This window comes from Manis javanica, chromosome 11 (genome assembly GCF_040802235.1).
Source record: "Manis javanica isolate MJ-LG chromosome 11, MJ_LKY, whole genome shotgun sequence".
In the NCBI taxonomy this organism is placed as follows: Eukaryota; Metazoa; Chordata; class Mammalia; order Pholidota; family Manidae; genus Manis; species Manis javanica.
In genome coordinates this window covers 62,466,497-62,491,853 of record NC_133166.1, presented here as the reverse complement: position 1 = coordinate 62,491,853, position 25,357 = coordinate 62,466,497, and positions in this window count along the sequence as shown.

The following is a 25,357-nucleotide window of genomic DNA, read 5'->3' as shown; positions in this document are numbered from 1 at the left end:
GTATATTGCCCAGCTATTTGTAAGTAGCTAATTGAAAACTCAAACAGTTGCTCAATCACCTGATGGGTAACATGTTCTAGGTGCTGTAGAAGATGCTGGACAATCAGCATCTTACGGAATCTTTATACCACAAGAGAACAGAAGTACTATTATTCCAGTTTTATAGTCAAGAAAACAAAGGCTCAGTAATAGTAAACAAATTGCCCAGAGTCACACAGTCAGTATTAGGGATTGAATGTTTCCACCCTCAATTCATATGTTGGACCCTTAACCTCCCAATATAATGGCATTAATAGGCAGGGATTTGGGGAGGTGATTAAGTCATAAGGGTGGCACCCTAATGAATGGAATTAATGACCTTATAACAGACACCCCAGAGGGCTCCCTGGCCTTTTCTGTTGTGTGTGTGTGCAACAAGAAGATAGTCATCTATGAACCATCTATTCACCCTCTTCTATTGGAGTACTAGAGGCGATGGGGAAGCAAGGACTCTTTCTACCTATTATTTCTTTGGATCCTTACAATGACCCTTTGGAGATAGATAGGAGAGAATTTGGTTTGGGATTTTAATGAGCAGTTAATCAGATCCCTTCTTCTTTTTCAAAATAGATACAACAGTCAGAGATTCCAATTTCAGATTTATTGCTTGCCTTGGATCTCATGTCTTGTCTCTGTGACCAAATGCCCTTCTTCATACTCCCCCCCTGCCACATACCTGCTGCAAGCTGAGCCTTGGTATCAGCATTGAGGAAGGGTTGGCCTTATAGCCAGCTAAGCAGAGACATGCAGCTGCCTCATACTAGGTAAATGCTGGGAGCCTAGGAGGGGAAGGTCTTCCATGCAATGGACCTGTAGCATTTTCACTTTCTGCCAGTAGAGGGATGTGGATGACTGGATGTCTGCCTCTAACCATTTCACCTAGTAGGTGAATCATTCCTACTCCTGTGAAGAGAAACCAGTGAAGTGTGGGGGCAACAGTTTCTGCCAAATATACCCAAGGGCCATTGAATTGACTAACAAAATCCTAGGAGAGGGAACATTGTGGTTTTCACTGAACTTCCTGATTGTGTTCTTTTAATCCATCTCTCTCTCTCAATTGGACAAGCGGAGAATTTGAGGCTCAAAGAAGTTAAAGTTTTGAAAGTGACACTTTAATACAAACCTGAGGCTAGACTCTTGAGATGATCCTATCTCATAGCATGCCAGCAGAAGGGAGCTTAGAGCTCAGGGCATCAGACAGTTCATGGTACAAATGTGCCAAGTGCTTGACAGAGAAGGCATGTGACTTGTCCAAGATCAAACTGCCAGAACTAGAAACTCAGGTCTTCTGACTCCTTCTGGTCTTTTTCTGGTGCCTCAGAGAATTCTCCCTCCCAATCCTGTGACACTGGTGGTGGTGTTGGTTTGTGAGCACAGTCTCCTGGTTTTTGGACCTGCCCCTGAGTCTCTTTTCTCAGCTATGAAGGGAGGAGCACAGAGGTAATATCCAACCTCAATGTGCTTGTGAAAGCCCAGTGAAGCTGGTCTGTGCATGTGCTTTGTGACTGTAACACATCTTACAGATATCGGAATAGTAGTATTTGTGAGACTGTCAACCTCATTTCTATCCTACTGAATGGGTCCCATTTGAGCTAGTTGGGTGGATCAGGAGGTAGCTGAGCTACTGGGGAAACAATCCTTTACTACAGTGGTTCTTAGCTTTGGCTGTGTATTCAAATCACCTGGAGAGTTAAAAACAATGCTGATACCTGGGCATCATCCCCAGACCAAATACATTACAGTCTCTGAGCAACAGGCTTCTCACTGATACATTTTTAAAGTTCCCCAAGTGTCCTGTTATACAGAAAGGTTGAGAGCTTCAGTCTTAGGAATCTCACACTTGTGTTTCAAAGAGTGACCCTTCTTGGAATGTCAAGATGATGAGAGATATGGTTTCCAGGCAGATTATGTGTCTTTTAAGATTGGAAACCTAAACCCAGGCCTCAGTGGAGCCCAGCGTGATTCTCTTCACCTTACAAATGACAGTCCCTTACCTGTACATAGGGGTTTCCTTGCCTTGATGTCACTTGATTTTTACAACAGAACTGTGAGGTCAGTAGATATGGGCCTCATTTCACAAAATGGGAAAACCAGGTTCCTACCCAACCCTTTATAGAAACAGATAGCTTTCTGTGCTGCTTTTTAGAAGAGAGGTTCACACCAAGCGGGTTAGAAGCTGATCTTTTCTGCCTGCTCTGACCATGGCATGGGGAAATCCATTTTGATCAAGTAAGCTTGTTGCTAACCAAGGCTTGTGGTCAATTGTTATGCACTATCCGTCCTAAGAAGTGCCAGTGGTGGCTCAGTTTTTGTGAATGCCACCCCCAGCTCTTGGGAAATCCCCTGCCTGGTGGCTGTATGTGGAGAACCCACATATGCTAAAAGAGGCGCTATCTCAGTCAGGATGCTCTCTCTAATGAGATCTAAAGGATGCTCGAACAACTGTCAAATACTGCCCTTTCACGATAGGTGCAATGCTGAAATAACATAAAAATCAGTGTGTGATTTATTTATTTAACTTAACATCATGTTCTTTAGACTTTTTCATTTAAAATTCACATACCCTTAGGAACAGGAAACTGTTCTAGGCTGTTAAATTGATTTTCTCATATGTGTTAAGAATTGGGGGTTCATATAGAATAGTGGTTTACATTTTTCAGAAAGTCTTTCCATCGCTTCCTGTGATGTAGGTATTCTCTCTCATTATTCCCATTTGACACATGAGCAAACTGAGGTTCAAAAAAGCATCCCTGTCTTGACCCAAATTGTACAGCACTTAAGAGATTGAACTCACTTTTTATGGTTGTTGATAGATCTAGGACTTTTCCCACTATTCCCTGCTGATGAGAATGTTTTATTTTTATTCTCCTTGACTACATGCTTTTAAGAAATGTGTGCATCATAAACATTGGTTAGAGATGGCCCTGATGCTGCATCCCTGTAAGCATGCAGTAGTATCTACTGGGGAAATTTTTTCAGGTCAGATGCACCTTCACTTGAATCATTTATGCTCTTTCCTAGATAAGAAACTTTACATGATGGACAAGTTTCATTTTTAATTAGCATATGGTTGCTGAGGCAAGGTCTATATTAAAATCATTTTCATTGAAAAATGAACATATAAGAACATAGCTAGACTTTATGCAATTGTTTCATCTTTGAAAATTATAATCTCTGCTCAAAGAAAATAAACATTTTACTCATGGAATATAGGCAATGAAGTAGAGGAAAGAGTATGGACTTTGGAGTCAGAAAGGCTTGAGTTTGAATACAGGCTTCTTTTTACTGTGTCTGTGATTTGAAGTAAGTTGCTGGCCTCTCAGCCTCAGTTTCCTCATCTGTAAAATGGAGTAATGAGACTTACCTTGCAGGATAATAAATCTAAAGCAGAGAGCAAATCCCTCAAAAAAGAGCGAATTTATTTACATCCCTCCTGCACTAATTATCCATTAAGTAATATAATGAGTTAGTCTCATTATTACAATATGGGGGGAGGGATAAGTACATTCACCTAGACTGCAGAAAAGAAAAACCTGGGTGGATGGGCTATCTAATTTAGTCACACAGAGTAATCTTCCTGAAGCTTAAAACTTATTGCCGGCTCCTCTACCTAAAGCTTGTCAAAGCCTCCCAGGAGCCCACTAATTAAAGCCAAAATTCCTTAGCCTTGCATTTGAGACCCTGCACCTCCCTGGTCTTACCTCCTCCTTCCTCTCTCTGACATGCGCTTCCCTGAAGATGTCATTCCTTGAATTTAGAATGCTGTTTATGCCCTGTACTCCCTTTGTCTGCAAGCTCCTTCTGTTGGTTACTTGCCAGACCCTTATTCTTCCTCTTCTCAAGACTCTCCTCTTTGGAGAAGCTTCTTCTGACCTGTTTCCTTTCCCAAACACAATCTGTCACTGCCTTCCTTGTGCCATTGTACTTAGCACATCTGTTGATTTCAACAAGTTCTACAACCTTTTCTAGACTTTAAGCTCTTAAAGGGCAGGACCAATGTCTTCATTTTTGATATTTGGTGCCTGGCAGAGTAGCTGGCACAGAGCAGCTGCCAGGAGACTTTAACTCATAGTAACAATGTGATATGCTAAGTGTTTTACTGGAGGTAAGCATGAAGGGGCCTGGGAGTTCAGAGGAGAAAAGCTCCCAGCTCCTGGATGTACCAGTGATGTGATCTGGGAAAGTTTACCTAACTTCTAGGAGCTCAGTTTCCTTATCTGTAAAAGACAAAATAATAGTATCTATTTAATAGAGCTGCTGAGAAGATTAAATGTAAATATTTAAGGTGTGTAGAGCACTTAGAACAGAGCCTGGCATGAAGTAAGTACTCAAACTGTTGTCTGCCATAGTTGCTACCATTTTTTATTTTTTAAAATAGAAATTATTACAACATTTTTTATTGTTATTATAGCAAAAGCATTTTCACATACATTAGGCTCATTTGCACAACACAATGATCCTATGCTATTTTTTTCCTCATATTTTTTACAAATGAGGCCATGGAAAGTGAGCTGATTTGAATTAGTCACAAGATTAGTAAATCATCAGATTTCAAGCTGAGTGCTCTTTCCATTCTCCTGTAGCTTCCTCTTCGATTCAGGCATCTCCCAAGACCTGCCACTTGGTCCCTGACATTTCCATCCCTCGGGTAAAACCTTTCTTTCCTAAATACTCCTGATGAAATGTCCACCAAGGAGGAGTTACCTGCCGTGCATTATCTTCTGTTAGCGCATCACAGCTGTGTTATGAGGAGCTAAAAAGAGAAGGTTCAGGCACTCCAGGATCCCACCCAGCAAAGGCAGGCTTGAATGTAGTCTGCAGTGGGTGGGGAGGGGGAGACTTCTCAGTCTTACCTGAAAAATTGGGAGAATAGTGGCTGCTTTACAGGGCTGTTGTGAGGTCAAATGAGGTGATAATAATAGCTGTCATTTATTAAGCAAATACCATCCACATGTAGTATCTCAATCCGTCCAACAACTAGTTGTTGTTGAACTACTTACTGGTGTTATCCTATTTTACAGAGGAGAAAACTAAGGCACAGAGAGTATATTTGCCAGCTAGTAGGTAGCAGTCAGAATTTGAGACCAACATCTGTGCTCTGAGATAGCATACAGAAAATGCCCGGCGGGAGGAGCATTTACCACAAATTTCCCCTTTCAAGACACTGAGTGTACTTTGTATGCACAATGTTGTAGCTTTTTTTTTCCTTCTAAAAAAGGGCATCTGAAATGTATAAGCTTCAGACCTGGGTCTACCTGTGAGCCTGACTGTAGTGGGTACTCAAAAGAAGTGAGCTATCTTCTTTTCCAGGTGGGGGCGGTGGGTGGTCCCAGGAGTGGAGGAGAAAAAGGACAAGGAATTGGGCAACATGAGACAAGGACCACAGGGGTTGGGAAGGGGGCATGTTAACCCCCTTCCTGGCACCCCCGTCCCGCCAACACCGGTTGCAACTCCCTTCACAGGACTCTGCTAAGCGTGGACTGAAGTCTCTCTTCCACTGCTGCCTGTGGCTGCCTGAAAGCTTTGCTGACTTCGAGGAGCTTAATTTATAGTCAGCCAGTGAGTGGAGCTAAAGCTTCATGAGACAGCTGCTTGTCCAGCAGACCTGCTCAAGAATTCCTGCCTGACTGCTCCCCTCCATGTGTGTCCGCCTCCGTTCTTGTTCTCGCCTGGTGCAGCCTGCTGAGGAGCTTATCTCAGCCTGGTGCAGTGGAGGCTCACACTTGCAGACTGCTTCTTTGTGTTGCACCTAGGCCACTCCTCCCCCACCTTGCTGTTCTTTCTTAGCCACACCGCTGGCCTTCTCAGCGGTAAATCCATGCCGAGTCAGCTGGGTTTTATTAAACTCCTTAGCCAGTAGATAAATGGAGCTGAAGAGATCCTTTTTCTTATTCTTTGGTGCGAAGAATGAGCATGTACAGGCATTTTAACTCCTTTAGCCACCTAGGTTGGCTTAAGGGTTGCAAACTCATGCCTGCAGGGGCCAAGCAGGAAACATTACTGAGAGAAGTGAGCTGAGTGAAGACAGTGGGGACTGGTGAGACTGTGGCAGACTGAAGAGAACTAACTTGTGCTCTCTTCGAAGGGGTAGCAGATAGCAGGCCTCAATTATGGTAGCCTGGTGGGAATACAGGTTGAAGGTTGCCTGATTCTCTGATAATTCAGGAGAAAGCATAGAGCTGGATTTTGTGTGAAACTTCTTAGTTTTAAAAACTTTCTGAGACAGACAAAGCACCTCTATGGACTTTTAAAATGTGTGGCCTGACATCTTGAGAACCCTGATTTAAGCTGTGAGAAGTCCTGGCTCTGGCTATTTTTCCCTGAGTTCTCTGTGCCACTCTGCCCTATTTGTTCTCACTGGAAGTCACTTGCCAATCAGGAGACTTTGTAGTTAGTCTAAGAAGAAGCTATTTGGGAAATATTTGAACTTTTCTCAGTGAAACCTGAGCACAGCATTTGCTTGTTCTATCATTCTGTCTATTAATTCATTTACTCAGTTATTTAGCAAAAATTGAGGAGCTATTTTAGACACATGCCATACACTAGGGGTGCAGGAGTGAAGATGGCACAGCTCCCAAGGAATTCATTATCTCAGAGGAGAGGTGAACCAAACCGGTGCTCTTAATTCGATGTGGTCAGGGCTTCAGTAGCTTCCCTAGAGACACAGGATCATGGACGACAGAATCCTTAGCTCTGCCTAAGGGAGTAGGAAAAGAATTCTCAGAAGATGCAGAGAAGTGTGACAGTGAAGGGATACAGTAGATAATGGGTTGTGAGGACCTTCCAGATAAGGGAAAAGTGAGCATGGGCTTAGTGGTATGGTAGTGTGTGTTGGGTCTGGACAATGTCAAGTAGTCTCTGTGGGGTGCAGCAGAGCTGGGGTGGCTGCGGATGATGCTGCAGAGGTGGTCTGGTCCAGGCTGGGAATGTCTCCAGGAGTCATCTTAAGGACTATACCTGGTAAACTCTGGGGAAGCTACTGAAGTTGTATAAACAGGGGCTCTTCCATGGGCAAACCTGTTTCAGAAAGATCATTCTGGTTCCAGTGAGAAGCGGGATTTGGAAAGGCAGACTGGGGGTCTGTGGGTGGGGGAGGTCATGGAATTGGCTGGGGAGTAGAGGAGGGGAAAATTCAACATCAACAAGTTGGGATAGAGGTCCCTAACCCTGGCTACATTGCCCATGGCTAAGCCCATCCCAGGCTAGGTAAACCAGAATTTCTGGGCTTGAGATCCATGCCTTGGGACTAATAGCTCTGAGTGGTTGGGCATCCTGAATTAGGGGACCATTGCCTGGTGGGGGAAAAGCCAGGGAGAGCTGATGTTGCTGGGGGAATCCCTGAGTTTTGGGGCTGTGGAGACTGTAGTCTTTATCCAGTCCAACAGCTCTACTTCCCAGAGGAGCAATGGAGGGATGTTTCCTGTTGCATCAGTTAAGGAAACTTTGAAAATCAAACAATTAAAAAATATCTTGTGTTGGAAAGGGCCTGAGATTTGAAGTTAAATACTCATGGCTGGTGAATAACCCTGCTTCAGTTACTCATCACTACAGCAAGTTGAACAAGTCATTTGACCTTTCTCAATCTCATTTTCTTATCTTTAAAATGGATTTAAAAATACATGCCTTTGAAATCTGTGGTGATGATTATTATTTGTGAAATACCTAGCACAGTGCCTGGTACATAGTGGTAAGTGATTAATTAATGATATTGCAGTTCTGATGATTTTAGGAAACCAACTCCATGTGTCAGCTGTGGTTTCTAGACTATTCTGCTAAAAGGACTCAAGTACCAGGATGGTCAGCTATAAGGGGTGGGAGCTGTCAGAAAGGATTCTTATGGGAATTTTAATATAAGCAGAGACTAGATGGGAAGAGCAGATTAGATTTAGAATCCCTTCTGCAACTGATCCCCTACACTTACTATTTTTAAAGCATGTGCTGTTAGCCATTATTCTGTGCTGCCTTCTCATACACAATTATTTTTTTAAAACAATTTTTGTTTTGAAATAGTTTAAGACTCGCAGGAAATTACAAAAAGGGTAAGGAGAATTTCTGTGCACCTTTCACCCAGCTTCACCCAGTGCTGATAATATATTATGTAACTAGTTCGTTTGCTTGCTCTTTTTCCTTTCTCTTCCTTCCTTCCTTCCTTCCTCTCTCTCTCTCTCTTCCTTCCTTCCTCTCTCTCTCTCTCTTTCTTTCTTTCTCTCTCCCTTTCTTTCTTTCTTTCTTTCTTTCTTTCTTTCTTTCTTTCTTTCTTTCTTTCTTTCTTTCTTTCTTTCTTTCTTTCTTTCTTTCTTTCTTTCTTTCTTTCTTTCTTTCTTTCTTTCTTTCTTTCTCTCTCTCTCTCTCTCTCTCTCTTTTCTTTTCTTTCTTTTTTTCTCTCCCTCCCTCCCTCCCTCCCTCCCTCCCTCCTTCCTTCCTTCCTTCCTCTTACAGAGCTCTAATCATACTGCTGTTATTTCTTACTCATCTCACTTAACATAATAGTCTATACATTTTCCTTTATCGTGAATTCATGGTAAACATGTATTTGAATGTCTTGGCATTCAATTCTCTAAACAATTCCCTTACTGTTGGATTGGTGATAGTATTCCAAGCAATTGTACAGGTTGTTTCCCCTGTTTAGTTATTATACAATTTCTGGTGAGGATCTTTGTGTTTAAGGCTATTTCTGTATTCAGGATTATTTCATTAGGATAGATTACCAAAGGTGGAATTGCTGGGTTAGAGAATCTGAATGGGTGAAAGGTTTTTGATGCACATGTACTGCAGTTGCTGAAGGAGGGCTGCCTGAATGAGCCAAAGGGGCCGGTGCTCCAGAGGTTGAGGGTGGAACTCCAGGAACGACCTTGAATTGAAGAGGCTCTAAGTGCCCCAGCAAGTGACTGCAGCTGAAGCTTAGCAGGAGCCAAAGCAGCAGATCCCTACTAAGAGCCAATCACTCAGCACCCCGTGACTCCTGGCTGAGAAGCCCAGGGCCCCAGGGGCTCTGCTCTTCCTGATGTGACTGCCTGCTCAGTGCCACTGCCGAGACTAGCCTCTAATCTACTGTGCCCAAGCTCTCACTCTTCTTTCCTTCTCTGTTTCAGGCCATTTCACCGAAATCTGAGTAAATGATGGATTACTTTAAAGCAAGGAACAAATGGACTTGCTTGGCAATCAGACCTCCTTCCGGCCAGCATGCATTTGTGCACCCAGTGGTGGGTGCAATGTCATCAGCATACGATGGTTGGAATTTTCTGTGCTGTAACAGGCAGAACGATCCTGTGGCTTGTCTGGGCTGCAGAACAGGAGCACTCTCAGGGTAGAGACTCGAGTGTTTCTTCAGTATCAAGGGCTAAGAGTTCCCATGCAGATGAGGGGGGCCAGGGAATGTTGGGGGGCAAGTGCTGAGGTCTGGAAGGAGACTGTGAACTGAATTGGTAGCTAATATCCCCAGCACAGGTTTGAACCTGGCTCTTATTTGTTTTCCATATGGAAAATGATAACAATCTCTTACTCACAGACAGTGATTAACTGCAAATTACCACCAACATCATCTTGCTTGTTGAACACCTACTCTGCATCAGGCACTGGGCAGGACCTCTGAGGTTCAACCATGAATGCCATGCAAGTAGCTCACAGGCTGGTAGAGGAGATTCAGCAAAGAATCAACAATTGCAGGACAGTGTGATGGGCATTATGACTAAGTATGCACAGCTTAGATTGAGGGTTAGTAGGACAGGTGTCCAGGTAAATCCTGTTGCCCAGAAAATCCTCCTGGAACTGATGACACCAGTATCAGTTGAAGTAAATCCCTAAGGAGAACTGAGAGGTGATCAGCAAAGGGGTGCTGTTTAGGCAGGTACAGTAGCTTGGGCTGAGACACAGAGATGAGAAAGAGCAAGACGCATTTCAAAATTTATTAAGTTATTTTGATGAAGTTAAGTATGGGGGAAATGTAGGCAATGCTTTGCAATTATTAGTTTTTTGTATCTGTCTATTCTTGCTAGTTTTGGAGTTCAGGGATCATGCTTTATATATTTTTATATCCTGGTATCTAGAACACCAAGGACTTCAGTTAGTTTTTGTTGACTGAATCAGAGTTGGCTGATTTTAAGTCACTGGCATCTGCTGGTTTCAACTCTCAGAGCTGTTGGTCTGATGATCAGCTCCAGAGGCTCTCAGACAGGACAGGCATGGATTCCTCTAGCTGTGTAACAGCTGGAATCTTCTTTGCAAATGACAAAAAGGAGCAATAAATATTTAATGCTTTAAAGTTAAATATTATTATAAAAGTAATTTAATATAAATGGCTTTCAGCAAATCCTTATCCATATTTTATGACTGCAATGGGTATCTGGGTTCTAATGTTTGTGAGCAATTAATTTTAATGGTTACGTACTCTCAATTTTGCTCTATTTTTCTCCTTAGCAGACTCCCAGGTCCATCAAGGAAAGTGAAGAGTTAGACATCTGATGTCACGGTGGACAGAGTCACAGAGCCCTGAGCTGAGGTCTCCAAATGACAAGTTAATAGGCATTCAGGAGTTGCTAAGTGGTACATAAACTGTGATGCTATAAAACCCTGAAGTATGATGTTACATGGTGACACAATGCCTTTATCCCCCCTGCACAGTTCCACGGACTTAGGTGCTCCCTCCTTTGTGATTCCACAGCACCTTCCTTGTATTTTCTTATAGCAATAATAATTGTTGATGCTGACTCTCATTCATTGAGTACCTACTATGTGCCAGAAGCCACACTGAGAATATTATATTTTATTACACTAACCACAGAAAATTGGCATTTTATTCTCCCTTTTTCAGATAATGAAACTGAGGCTAAAAGAATGAAGTTGCTCAAGTTCATGTAGTAAAAAGTTCCTTTTTTGTCTCTTTGGGCTATGAATTTTCTATCAATAGGAATCATATCATAGTCTCCCTTGTAACCCCAGAAGCACAATGAAGAGGGTAAGGGTACTCAGTGGGTACTTAATGAATGTTTATTGAATGAATAAATGAGTGAAGACAAGAATCAGTATTATGAATTATTATTATTATTATATTAAGCATTTGTCATCTCACAAAAGATTTTAAAGAAAAATCACTTTTGAGATGGTTCATTTTCTCTAATGCAAAGGTCCCCAGACTGCAAATACTGCCTTGGTACTTTGCAAGTCAGTTAGAGTGAAGAAGTAAGCCCACATCTTCCTCTCCTATAGTCTTCACCTTTCATAGTAGTTAAAAGGTAGGGGTAGGGATAAGGGATGCTGATTAAGCTTCTTGATTTTTATCTTTGACTCTGACCTAGCCTTACCCTCCTTCTCATGCTGACAAAAGTCACCTTTTAATAATATGGAAGTCCCAACTTTGGCTGCAATGTGGATGAGGCCTGTACAATTGCATGATATATTATGGGAAAATACTCTTATCTTTGGTATTCTACATCTGCAACTTCTTTGCCTTGAATAAACATATCAGAGATTGATGTATAACATATGCAAAGTTATGCAAATATAGTCAATCCTCCTAAATTAGTCACTGGGGTCACACAGACAGCTTGCCCTTTGCAGTTTTCCACTGAGTGCCTCTGATCGCCAGATAGGAGAGATCAATGAGGGTCAATGTGGCTTATGGTGGGAGGGTTTGGCTGAATGTCAGAGCACAACCCAAATTTCCAAATTATGTGTCATATCCCAGTGAGAGGCCATGCCATTCAGTTCAATGGACATTGATTGCTTACTTTGGGCTAAACTCTGTGCTAGTGCTGGGGGTCTGTGGCCAAGATTTGAAGGGTTCTATGGTGAGATGGCTGTGCCATATAGATACCAAGATAGGTAGCAGGGAGACGCAATGCTTTGGAGAACTAATAATTTTTAGCAGAAAAAGTATGGGGGAGGGGAGGGTTAGGATGGGCACAAAACTCATTGCAGAGAGGGACCTGGGATTCAGAGAAGTTAAATTACTCAATCCAAGTCACACAGCTAGTAGAGTGTGGGACTGGGATTGAAACCTTGGTTTCTCTGAGGGACAGTGTTATAATTGCTTAGTGATGAAGAACATGGGCTATGCAATCATAAGACCTGAGTATGGATCCTGACTCGTCTCTTATTAGCTCTGTGACCTTGGACATGTTACGTAGCTTCTTTGAGACTGAGTTTTCTCAGCCTCTCTTGATGCTGCTACTTCAGAGTGTGGTTATGAGGACAAAATAAAGTAACATTGGCAAGATATTCATCACTCTGCCAGGCATCTGGTGAACACCAAATAAATGGCAGTTGTTAGAGCTGCTGGGATGTGGACCTTTATCAAAGCCCAGCACTGGACTGAAAATTGGGAAGCAGGAGGTCCCACAGAGTCCTAAGTAAGGAAGGTTGTGATAGATAAAACAGTTGGGTCTGGGCCTGTGGTTCTCAATCCATTAGCATCACTTGGGGGAGATTTAAAAGCATAATGATCTTTGAACCCAGAGATTCTTAGCTCTGCAACATTAGTGTTTTTAAAGTTACCAGTGATTCTAATTGTGCAAGTAGGTTGAGAATCACAAGATTGAACAATCCCAGGAAGCAGATGGCTGTGATGGTGAAGCACAGCTCACCCCCTCTCTGTCTCAGTGTGACTGGGTTCCAGCCTGTGGGTCACCAGTGGTTCATTTAGATAGTATTGGTCCCTTGAAAGTGCTGACAGTGGAGTCCAACAGCCATGGACTCTGCCCTGAAGGGACATGGTGGTGCAATGACATTGCTGAGGTCAGGCCCCAGGTTTGTGGGTGGTCATGAGAGATGACAAACCCACTAACAGGCCAGGAGGGGAAGGCAAAGTAGTCTTACCTACAGGACCAAAAGTGAGTATGTGTAAGCCCTGGGCTTCCTGATCCTCTTGCCCACCAGGGCAAATTTCTCAGAGAAGCAGTCCCCAGTCATTACATCATGGGGTACTTGTGTGTCCTAGTCCACATGATACACTTTTTGTGATATAATGAAGAACACAGATTTGGGAATGATTTATTAAAAAATTTAATAAAAATATGTATGAAGTGAGTCATCTTTACTTGTCTTCTTTGTCTTTGCAGCCAACTGAGAACAAAGCATGAGCCATCATCTCATTGCAGTGGCCCCTTTCTGCTCTTTCACATCTGTTCTAGCCCTTTCTTTCCATCTCCTTGCAGCAGCCAGGGCAATTTTCTTAACATGTAAATCACATGACATCATTCTCCTGCTTAAATCCGTTCACGCTGTCCCACTGGACTAAAAAGAAAATGTAAATCCCTTCTCTGGCCAGACATTAAATGAACACACCTCTCCATTGATGTCTCTTTCTCTCCCGCCACCACTACTCACTGAGCTCTAGAAAGTACTGAATTTCTTCCCATCTCAGGAAAATTGTGTTTTCTTTTCTCTCTGCCTAGAATTTCTTTATCCCAGCTCTTTGCATAACAGGATCTCTAACGTTACCTAGTGGGAGAGGCCTTCCCTAATCACTGGAGCTGAAATGGCCTCCTGCACTTAATGTCCTTAGTCACTTTCCATCACATCATCCCATTGGTTTCCTCCATAGCAGTGATCACCATACTTAATGACCAGATTTTACCTTTTATTGATATATCAATGTACAACAGCTATGCTTACTGGTATAATGGAACAGCCATAAGGCCTGGGCCTTATGTGGCTTATTTACCATTTTACTCTCAGCACTTAGCACAGCACCTGGCATGTAGTAAACATTCAATAAAAATCTGTTGAAAGAAAGAATGAATAGTTGATATTTCTGTCAATCTTTTGCACACATTCTGAAATACTTCTAGAGAGGGAATAACCTGTTTGCTGTAAGTTGCACATAAACTGAGTACTATGGGAACATTCACTTGTTCAGCCAACAAATGAATATTGAGTCTTTGCTCTGTCTGGGCACTGTGCTAGGCACTGGAGACTGAGCTAAAAGCAAGACACTAAATTCCCTGCTCTTGTGCAGCTTAATGCCAAATTAACAAGATTATTCCAGCAAGTAATAAATTCTGTGAAGAAGTCATTCATAGTAGATGATGAGGTCAGGAATGATGGGGGAGAGCTGTTGTAGGGCAGGCAGTCAGGGAAGGCGTCACTGAGGAGGAAATGTTAGCAGAGGACCCCAGGGAATATGCTTCCCATATTGATGTCATGTATCTGTGTGTATGAAAAAAAAAAGAAAAGCTTTCAAAGTCACTGCTCTAGGAGATACTACTCAAGTTTTAATTAGAATCCACTTAAGTCAGATGCTAGTTTGCTCTCTAATAGTGATTATGACTGTCTTGGGTAATTAACAGCTCTTAGATTTGGAGGGGGAAATAACTTAATTATCTGTCTGACCTTGATTTTGTGACTGCTGAGTCAAAAGGAATGAAAGGGGCCAGGTTCTAGCTGGGTAGTGGGGACAGGTGTAGACCAAACGCGATCTGGCTACAGAGTAATTTACTGGGCAAGAGGGAAATGGAGTTCCTGAAGGGAGGTAAGATTCCAGGGACTGGGCTTGTTGGGTAGCCTCCAGTTTGTTCACACTTGCTGTCATGGTCATATAGTTATTTCCACACTATTTCCAGTATGACCTGGGCCAGGAAACCACATGCCACCCACTGGCTTTGCATGGCCTCATCCCACTTTATTAGAGACTAGAGTAGAAAGCTACCATAGCTAACCCTTTCTGCCCTTTACCTTCCCTGGCTAAGGGAAACTTGGCCACAATCCCAAGCTAAGAAGACCCCTTCTAATAGAAGCAGCACATTTTCCCACCCCTCATTCCTTCTCTTCCTCATATCAGTCTCTCCTAAGCTGCAGACAGTCAGACTCTGGGAAGTCATGGATGAAAGGGACTGGCACTTTTTTCAGAGTCAGGCAAAGTAGTGTGTGTTCTTTAATTTTCGTCCAACTCAATGTCCTCCTTGCCTTCCCCCTTCTCTTATGCTTCAATTCAAGTCAGCTTTGGATTAGATTTTCAGAACAACTTTCAATTCTCTTTTAGTAGATTTTTAATTATCCTGAAGCCACACTGAGAGGAGGCTGGTTTGGAGGCTTCAGGCGGCTCTGGCCAAATCTGCAGATCACGTAGGTACCATCTCTATGGCAACTGACCCATGTTGGGTAGGAGCGAATAAAGCTCAGAACCAAAGGTTAATTGCTATTTCATTTCTGCTTTTTTTCCCCCTTGAAATTCCAGCATTGTGGATGGAAGTTCTAATTAGAATCAAGTTATCAGCAGGTTGAACATCTTTATTATTTTGGTGGCTGAAAAATTACTCCAGCTGGTGTGGAAAGGGAAAGTGATAGATAGTCTCTATTGGCCTCAGTGGCTTTTTTTCCTACCTCTGGAGGGACAGACAGCTTAAATGATCCAGCCAAATGGCCTTGATTAATGTGCTCCTTGGTTTTTACTGTGTTTTGAAGTTAATCATATTACTGATAGTGCCGACCATTTATTGGGAATTTATTTGTGCCAGGCATCCTGCTAAGCACATGTGTACATGATCTCATTGAGACTGTAAAGTGATGCTGTGAGTTAGAGATTCTTAACCCCATTTTACAGATGCAGAAACAGCCTCAGAGATATTAAATAACTTGCTCACAGTCACACAAATAGGAAGTTGCAGAGCTGTAGTTTGAGCCCAACTTATCCGATTCTAGAGCTCTTAACCATTAGCCAGATCCTGAAGTATGCTCCACAAGGCTCTTTCATATCTAAGGCTCACATTTTTTCTTTTATTGTAAATTCCTATAACCATTCATTCTCTGAATTATGCAGCAGTTGTTAACAAGTTAGATTACAACTCACATTTCCCGGATTTGTTTCACAACTCCATCATTAATAATTGGTGTTCCTGAGCAAGTTTCTTCTCTGTGCTCAGTTTTCTCATCTGTAACTTGGGACTGCCATAGAACTTATGTCTTAGAGGGTTCTTGTGAGGATTAAATGAGTTTCTACAAGTAAAAGACTTAGAAGATTTCATTGTTCATGGTGAGTACCTGCATAAGTGCTTGCTGTAATATCCTGCATTCCTCATTAATTATTTTCTTTTGCTTCACTTGGGACAGAAATTCAACTCAAACAGAAGTTCGCATAACCAGGGAATTTACTGGCTCATCCAGTGGTACACCTTTCAGCAGCATCATTTGATCCAGGGACTTGGTGGTATCACTCAGCGATGATTCTTCTCTGTGTTGGCTGGGTTCCCAGGCAGGTGCTCTGTTTGTGGTGCCCACTCTAGCATTAGACTTAGATCTTTCCACTCTAGCAGCTAGGCAGCACTTCTTTCCTCTTAGCTGCAGAAAAAAATCCTGGGGCTAGGCTTACTTGGCCCAACTCTGATCACATCTCTGAGTGAATTGTTGCAGCCACAGGGGGATTCCCATTGGCCAGGCCCTGGAGATGGATGGCTGAGTTAGCCCTCATCAAAACATGTGGCCAGGGGGTTCCTCAAAGAGAAATCAGGACACATGTCTACCTCAATGTCTGTCATCCCATTTTTATGGAAGATCTTATTAGGAGGATAATATTGGAACCCTCCTTCATGCTTGACATTGGGCAAAAGCTCAAAAAACGGCTCTTGGTAATGGATGTATATGTGGTATCTGCAGTTATGACAGGTAGTGAACTGCCTGAGTCACAGCCTGGAAATCTGGACCTGTTCAAAGTTGCCTGGGAAGCTTGGGGAGGGAGGGAGGGAGGGAGAAGAAGGAGAGAGAGAGGGGATGGGAGGATATTTCTCTGGCATTTGTAATGTTTTATTTCTTGACAAAAGGATATGAAGCAAATATGGAAAGATGTTGATATTGGTTGTATCTGGGACGTGGGAACTTGGTGTTACAATAGTCTTTGCTTTTTCTGCATGTTTGATCTGTTTCTTTTAAAAACAACAAAACAAAGTAAAAGCAGTAGCTACTTAACCAGGAAAGTTTTTTTCCCCCTTTGAATCTCCCGGATACTAACTCATCAATCACAGATTCCCTGGTTGTTTCTTGACTAATGTTATTTATGAAAGTCAACCTTTCCTTCCTGTTCTCTCGTTTGATAAAATAACATTGTTTGAGTCATCTTAAAGGAAAGTTGAACAGTTTCTGGATATTGCTTGGAGAAAGAGCATCACCTGAAACCTGTTTTGAGAAATAGCAGTGTCAAAATTAATGATAATCATAGTAGTCCTCCCGTTTGAGAGCTGTTAGGCACTATACTAGGCACTTAATACACATTATCTCTGTATTGTTCCTACATCGTAGGTGAGAAAGCAGAGGCAGTCTGGTTATGGTACTTGTCCAAGTCATTTAACTATAAGTTGTGGAACTTGGCTTCAAATTCAGTTTTATCTGATTTCAAGCCCAGTCTTGCCCCTACCCCAAGTTCTTCCCCTCTACCCAGCAGTAGGTCTGGGCACCATGAGACTTTGGCAATTGGTATTTCCCTCCACTAAGGATATCCTTAAGGACATGGTCCCTGTAGTCTGCATGCCTGACTGGACTGTGCTACTTACCAGCTAGGTGACTTGGAGAAATCCCTCAAAGTCTTTGAGCCTCAATTATACATGAGTGAAACAAAGGGAAAGATAACACTTATATCATAGATATTCTTGATGATTAAATGAGAATGTGCTTGTGAAATGCTCAGCATAGTGGTTGGCAAATAGCAAGTGATCAATAAATGGTAATAATTTTTTTCACTAAAAAAAGGTAAGGCCTCACAAGTCCATCCATTCCATTTTAGTCCCCTTAATCACAATAGTATCTCCCAGCACTTTTAAAAATTAATTTTTATCATACAAGTCAACAAATTTAGATGGTTCTACAATGCTTTTAATGAAATTAGCAATGCCTTTTGCTATCCTTCTCCACCCTTGATATGTACCTCTAAGAGTCAACCACTTTGAATTCTATTAGGCAGTTATTTTCTGGGACTATACCTCTTTTTTTTTAAGTTACACTTTTTATTTTGAGATAACTGTAGATTCACATGTAGTTGTAATAAATAATATAGAAAGACCCTGTGTACTCTTTACACAGTTTACCCTGATGGTGACATCTTGTAAAACCATAGTACCACACCACAGCTAGGATATTGACATCGATACAGTCAAGACACACAACACTTTTATCACCCACAAATCCCCTGTTGCCCTTTTACAGCCACACCACTTCTTTCCTGTCTCCACCCTCACCTTAACCTCTGGCAACCACTAATCTGTTGTCCATTTCTATAATTTCCCATCTCAAGCAATTTATATAAGTGGAATTATATAGTTTGTAACCATTCGAGACTGGCTTTTTTCAGTAAGCATAATTCTCTGAAGGTAATTGTGTGTATCAATAATTCCCCTTTCATTGTTGAGTAGTATTCTTTGGTTACATGTACCGCCTGTTCTCAGCACTCTTTATACGAACACTCAGTTATATATTTACATGTGGCCCCTGCATTTATTTTTAGGGCCAATAACACTTTCCTGTATTCTTTTCCTCTGTGTCAAATGCATGTTAGTCATCTTCAAAATGATGCCTCCCAGCCATCTTCCATGTTGGCTTCTGCTCTTTTCTCTCTTAGTTTGTCACCCCTCTAACAAGTCAAATTATATTCTAAGAAAACAAGGAAATCTATAAATTTCTCCTGCATAATTTCTCTCTGGTAGCATTTTCATTGCTGGCTGCAGAAGCTCTTTTGTTTGTTGCACAGAGCATTTGAAGAATCATTAGTGATCCAAGTTAGTAAAACCACAGGGAAAAGGCTTGGTGGGCTGAAGCTCTGACCCAGCTGTCAGAAGTTAGCTCTGGGCAGTCAGAGCCTGCAGGGCTGCACTGCAGAGAGAATCCTCCTGCTGCTCTATCAAGGATGACATTTTCCATGACATCAGAAAATGACCTCCCTGTATAATCTCTCCTCCCACTCAATTTTAGTAGCAAAACATCTAATAGTGTGTGTGTGTGTGTGTGTGTTTGTGCACACCTACGTTTAGGGTAGAAGGAAGGAGGGAAGTGGGTTTGTGGGCGTATAATAGATTTTCTACATTGGTTCGTTTCTCTCCTTTTCCATTTCGTTCTTATTGCCTGTTTATTTGGAACTCCCTCCTACGCAGCTGCATACATGGTTCTCAAGGCCAGTGGTAGCAATAAGGATCAATAAAAGAGCCTTGTTATTCCTAGTGAAGATTTCAAGGGAAAGACTACTCTTTCCTCTTTTTAATTGTCACCATCATAGCATCTTTCACATAGTAAGCACTCAATAATTACTTTTTGTTTGATGTATTATTGATTCATGAAAATGTGAATTAAAATAACTCAATTTTTTTTTAGTTTGGCCATTTCTGCCAAACTATTGAGTTGAGAAGATATTTTTCAGATTTGTCTCTATTTTTTTTTTGAGAGGGCATGTCTCATATTTATTGATCAAATGGTTGTTAACAACAATAAAATTCAGTATAGGGGGGTCAATGCTCAATGTACAATCATTAGTCCATCTCAAGCCTAACTCTCGTCAGTCTCCAATCTTCTGAAGCATAACGAACAAGTTCTTATATGGTGAAAGAATTCTTACATAGTGAATAAATTCTTACGTGGTGAACAGTACAAGGGCATTCATCACAGAAACTTTCGGTTTTGATCATGCATTATGAACTATAAACAATCGGGTCAAATATGAATATTCATTTGATTTTTATACTTGATTTATATGTTGATCCCACATTTCTCCCTTTATTATTATTATTATTTTTATTTTTAATAAAATGCTGAAGTGGTAGGTAGAGGCAAGATAAAGGTAGAAAACATAGTTTAGTGTTGTAGGAGAGCAATTGTAGATGATCAGGTGTGTGCCTGTAGACTATGTGTTAATCCAAGCTAGACAAGGGCAATAAACCATCCACGGATGCAGAAGATTTCTCTCAAAGCAGGGGGGATGAGGTTCTGAGCCTCACCTCTGTTGATCCCCAATTTCTCACCTGATGGCCCCCCTGCGACTGTGTCTGTCTTAGGTTGTTCCTCCCTTGAGGAATCTTACCCGTCTCTGGCTAACCAGTCATCTTCCGGGGCCATACAGGGAAATGTAAAGTTGGTAAGTGAGAGAGAAGCCATATTGTTTGAAAAGGTTAGCTTTTTACTTCTTTGCAGATTTATGCCCTGTGGCTTCTAGGCCCAGCACTTGTCTTGAGGTATCTTTACCACCTGGAGGAATTATGATACTCGGTAACTTCGATATGAGGCACGAATTCTATTTAAGGGTTGTAATTAGGAAGGAAGAAGAAAAGCTATAGAGGTAGCATATGGAAGAAAACATGGGAGGATTGATTATTTCTTTGACATATCTTCTTGTAGAGTACCTTAAGTATGTATAGGTTTTAAACTACTAACTAATTTGTGCACACATATTAACATAATAGGAATATGGTGACATAAACAAAGCAAATCTATAATTACCATCCATCTCCAGTGAAGCCAAGAAAACCATTTAGGCACCCTAGGCATTTGTGAAAATTTGTCTATGATATGATGGATATTGTCCAACTGTACTTGAACCGTCTGAGAGAAATCAGAGACATTAAAGCAGCCCATTTCTGGGATCTGTTCACATCCCATATGTTCTTTTAACCGTAGATAGTCTATAGTCATAAGATTTTGGAGTGCTATACCTTGCACCCCTCCCAACTCCTGGTTGAGTTCCAACAGTACAGATCCGGTCAAATTCGTTGTCTCACTGTATGCACATGCCAGCCTAGACATCTCCCTCCTCATTCCAATGGCAAGTCCAGGAAACGGTGGGGTGGATGCAGCCACAACCACAGCATCGCCCGGATCCCTGTGGAGGCTTTTTGATGATCATCCCCCGGCACGAGTCCTCCAGAGAGTGCTGATGCCGGAAGCTCCTCCTCATATCGTATCTTAGTTCATTTTCTGGGTATCCAAGCTAGGCCTTGATCTTCTGCATAGAAACAAACAGACCCTTTGCCCACACTTTGACATGCCCTCTATACCACTGTTCAGAACTCATTGGAGGTCAGCACACAGTAACTGCTTTTTTTTTTTTTTTTTATTAAGAGAAAGGAATATTATCAGAAAAGAGTACCTCCATAGCTGATCATCTGACACCCTTTAAGTGATCAACATTAAGGATATTTAAAGCATGTGTTGATCTTTGATTTACCAATAGTTTTAATCTATCAAGGAGTAATCCCCCTTTTCTTTCTTTCTTTCTTTCTTTTTTTTTTTTTAATCTTTAATCTACACTTACATGAAGAATACTATGTTTAGTATGCTCTCCCCTATATCAGGTCCCCCCTAACAACCACATTACGGTTACTGTCCATCAGCTTAGCAAAATGTTGTAGAGTCCCTACTTGTCCTCTCTGTGTTGTGCAGCCCACCCACCCCTTTCTCCCTCCCCCCCCATGCATGCTAATCTTAATACCCCCCTTGTTCTTCCCCCCCCTTATCCGTCCCTGCCCACACATCCTCCCCAGTTCCTTTCCCTTTGGTACCTGTTAGTCCATTTTTGGGTTCTGTAATTCCGCTGCTGTTTTGTTCCTTCAGTTTTTCCTTTGTTCTTATACTCCTCAGATGAGTGAAATCATTTGGTATTTCTCTTTCTCCGCTTGGCTTATTTCACTGAGCATAATACTCTCCAGCTCCATCCATGTTGCTGCAAATGGTTGGATTTTTCCACTTCTTATGGCTGAGTAGTATTCCATTGTGTATATGTACCATATTTTCTTTATCCATTCATCTACCGATGGACATTTAAGTTGCTTCCAATTCTCGGCTATTGTAAATAGTGCTGCGATAAACATAGGGGTGCATCTGTCTTTCTCAAACTTGATTGCTGCGTTCTTAGGGTAAATTCCTAGGAGTGGAATTCCTGGGTCAAATGGTAGGTCTGTTTTGAGCATTTTGATGAACCTCCAAACTGCTTTCCACAATGGTTGAACTAATTTACATTCCCACCAGCAGTGTAGGAGGGTTCCCCTTTCTAAACAGCCTTGCCAACATTTGTTGTTGTTTGTCTTTTGGATGGCAGCTGTCCTTACTGGTGTGAGGTGATACTTCATTGTAGTTTTAATTTGCATTTCTCTGATAATTAGCGATGTGGAGCATCTTTTCATGTGTCTCTTGGCCATCTGTATTTCTTTTTTAGAGAACTGTCTGTTCAGTTCCTCTGCCCATTTTTTAATTGGGTTATTTGTTTTTTTGTTTGTTGAGGTGTGTGAGCTCTTTATATATTCTGGACGTCAAGCCTTTATCGGATCTGTCATTTTCAAATATATTCTCCCATACTGTAGGGTTCCTTTTTGTTCTATTGATGGTGTCTTTTGCTGTACAGAAGCTTTTCAGCTTAATGTAGTCCCACTTGCTCATTTTTGCTGTTGTTTTCCTTGCCCGGGGAGATATGTTCAAGAAGAGGTCACTCATGTTTATGTCTAAGAGGTTTTTGCCTATGTTTTTTTCCAAGAGTTTGATGGTTTCATGACTTACATTCAGGTCTTTGATCCATTTTGAGTTTACCTTTGTATATGGGGTTAGACAATGGTCCAATTTCATTCTCCTACATGTAGCTGTCCAGTTTTGCCAACACCATCTGTTGAAGAGACTGTCATTTTGTCATTGTATGTCCTTGGCTCCTTTATCAAATATTAATTGACCATATTTGTTTGGGTTAATGTCTGGAGGCTCTAATCTGTTCCACTGGTCTGTGGCTCTGTTCTTGTGCCAGTACCAAATTGTCTTGATTACTATGGCTTTGTAGTAGAGCTTGAAGTTGGGGAGTGAGATCCCCCCTACTTTATTCTTCTTTTTCAGGATTGCTTTGGCTATTCGGGGTCTTTGGTGTTTCCATATGAATTTTGAATTATTTGTTCCAATTCATTGAAGAATGTTGCTGGTAATTTGAGAGGGATTGCATCAAATCTGTACATTGCTTTGGGCAGGATGGCCATTTTGACGATATTAATTTTTCCTAGCCATGAGCATGGGATGAGTTTCCATTTATTAGTGTCCCCTTTAATTTCTCTTAAGAGTGACTTGTAGTTTTCAGAGTATAAGTCTTTCACTTCTTTGGTTAGGTTTATTCCTAGGTATTTTATTCTTTGTGATGCAATGGTGAATGGAATTGTTTTCCTGATTTCTCTTTCTATTGATTCATTGTTAGTGTATAGGAAAGCTACAGATTTCTGTGTGTTAATTTTGTATCCTACAACTTTGCTGTATTCCGATATCAGTTCTAGTAGTTTTGGAGTGGAGTCTTTAGGGTTTTTTATGTACAGTATCATATCATCTGCAAATAGTGACAGTTTAACTTCTTCTTTACCAATCTGGATTCCTTGTATTTCTTTGTTTTGTCTGATTGCCATGTCTAGGACCTTCAGTACTATGTTAAATAACAGTGGGGCGAGTGGGCATCCCTGTCTTGTTCCCGATCTCAGAGGAAAAGGTTTCAGCCTCTCACTGTTCAGTATGATGTTAGCTGTGGGTTGATCATATATGGCCTTTATTATGTTGAGGTACTTGCCCTCTATGCCCATTTTGTTGAGAGTTTTTATCATGAATGGATGTTGAATTTTGTGGAATGCTTTTTCAGCATCTATGGAGATGATCATGTGGTTTTTGTCTTTCTTTTTGTTGATGTGGTGGATGATGTTGATGGATTTTCGAATGTTGAACATCCTTGCATCTCTGGGATGAATCCCACTTGGTTATGGTGTATGATCCTCTTGATGTATTTTTGAATTTGGTTTGCTAATATTTTGTTGAGTATTTTTGCATCTACGTTCATCAGGGATATTGGTCTGTAGTTTTCTTTTTTTGTGGTGTCTTTGCCTGGTTTTGGTATTAGGGTGATGTTGGCTTCATAGAATGAGTTTGGGAGTATTCCCTCTTCTTCTATTTTTTGGAACACTTTAAGGAGAATGGGTATTATGTCTTCTCTGTGTGTCTGATAGAATTCCGAGGTAAATCCGTCTGGCCCCGGAGTTTTGTTCTTGGGTAGTTTTTTGATTACTGTTTCAATTTCTTTGCTCGTAATTGGTTTGTTTAACTTTTGTGTTTCTTCCTTGGTCAGTCTTGGGAGGTTGTATTTTTCTAGGAAGTTGTCCATTTCTTCTAGGTTTTCCAGCTTGTTGGCGTATAGGTTTTCATAGTAGTCTTTAATAATTCTTTGTATTTCTGTGGAGTCTGTCGTGATTTTTCCATTCTCATTTCTGATTATGTTGATTTGTGTTGATTCTCTTTTTCTCTTAATAAGCTGGGCTAGAGGCTTATCTATTTTGTTTATTTTCTCAAGGAACCAGCTCTTGGTTTCGTTGATTTTTGCTATTGTTTTATTCTTCTCAATTTTGTTTATTTCTTCTCTGATCTTTATTATGTCCCTCCTTCTGCTGACGTTAGGCCTCATTTGTTCTTCTTTTTCCAGTTTTGATAATTGTGATGTTAGACTATTCATTTGGGATTGTTCTTCCTTCTTCAAGTGTGCCTGGATTGCTATATACTTTCCTCTTAAGACTGCTTTCGCTGCGTCCCACAGAAGTTGGGGCTTAGTGTTGTTGTCGTCATTTGTTTCTATATATTCCTTGATTTCTATTTTGATTTGTTCATTGATCCATTGATTATTTAGTAGCATGTTGTTAAGCCTCCATGTGTTTGTGAGCCTCTTTGTTTTCTTTGTAGAATTTATTTCTACTTTTATACCTTTGTGGTCTGAAAAATTGGTTGGTAGAATTTCAATATTTTGGAATTTACTGAGGCTCTTTTTGTGAGCTAGTATGTGGTCTATTCTGGAGAATGTTCCATGTGCACGTGAGTAGAATGTATGTCCTGTTGCTTTTGGATGTAGAGTTCTATAGATGTCTATTAGGTCCGCCTGTTCTACTGTGTTGTTCAGTGCCTCCGTGTCCTCACTTATTTTCTGCCCGGTGGATATATCCTTTGGGGTGAGTGGTGTGTTAAAGTCTCCTAGAATGAATGCATTGCAGTCTATTTCCCTCTTTAGTTCTGTTAGTATTTGCTTCACATATGCTGGTGCTCCTGTATTGGGTGCATATATATTTAGAATGGTTATGTCCTCTTGTTGGACTGAGCCCTTTATCATTATGTAGTATCCTTCTTTATCTCTTGTTACTTTCTTTGTTTTGAAGTCTATTTTGTCTGATATTTGTACTGCAACCCCTGCTTTCTTCTCATGGTTGTTTGCCTGAAATATGTTTTTCCATCCCTTGGCTTTTAGTCTATGCTTGTCTTTGGGTTTAAGGTGAGTTTCTTGTAAGCAGCATATAGATGGGTCTTGCTTTTTTATCCATTCTATTACTCTGTGTCTTTTGATTGGTGCATTAAGTCCATTTACATTTAG